This window comes from Formica exsecta, unplaced genomic scaffold (assembly GCF_003651465.1).
Source record: "Formica exsecta isolate Colony F162 unplaced genomic scaffold, ASM365146v1 scaffold187, whole genome shotgun sequence".
Classification (NCBI taxonomy): Eukaryota; Metazoa; Arthropoda; class Insecta; order Hymenoptera; family Formicidae; genus Formica; species Formica exsecta.
Genome location: NW_021849177.1, coordinates 44,447 through 44,737, shown reverse-complemented (window position 1 = coordinate 44,737; position 291 = coordinate 44,447).

The following is a 291-nucleotide window of genomic DNA, read 5'->3' as shown; positions in this document are numbered from 1 at the left end:
GATCGAGATTTCGAATTTATTTCCGATTCCTCTATTAAGGTTATCACAGCAGTCGAGAAAACGATGATATCCTGATATGCAAACATTCACTTTTTTAAATATCTAATTAGTCGTTAATTAACCTACGATTCTTTAATTATAAAGTGGAAAATCACAAAGGAATAATACGTAGTAATATAGGGCATCGTATGATACGCTCGAATGAAGCCATATTCTTCGCGAAAGCCGAAATTGATCGATAACTTCACATGGACGATTATCCCTCGCTAGTGCGCAACAAAAATAAATCCT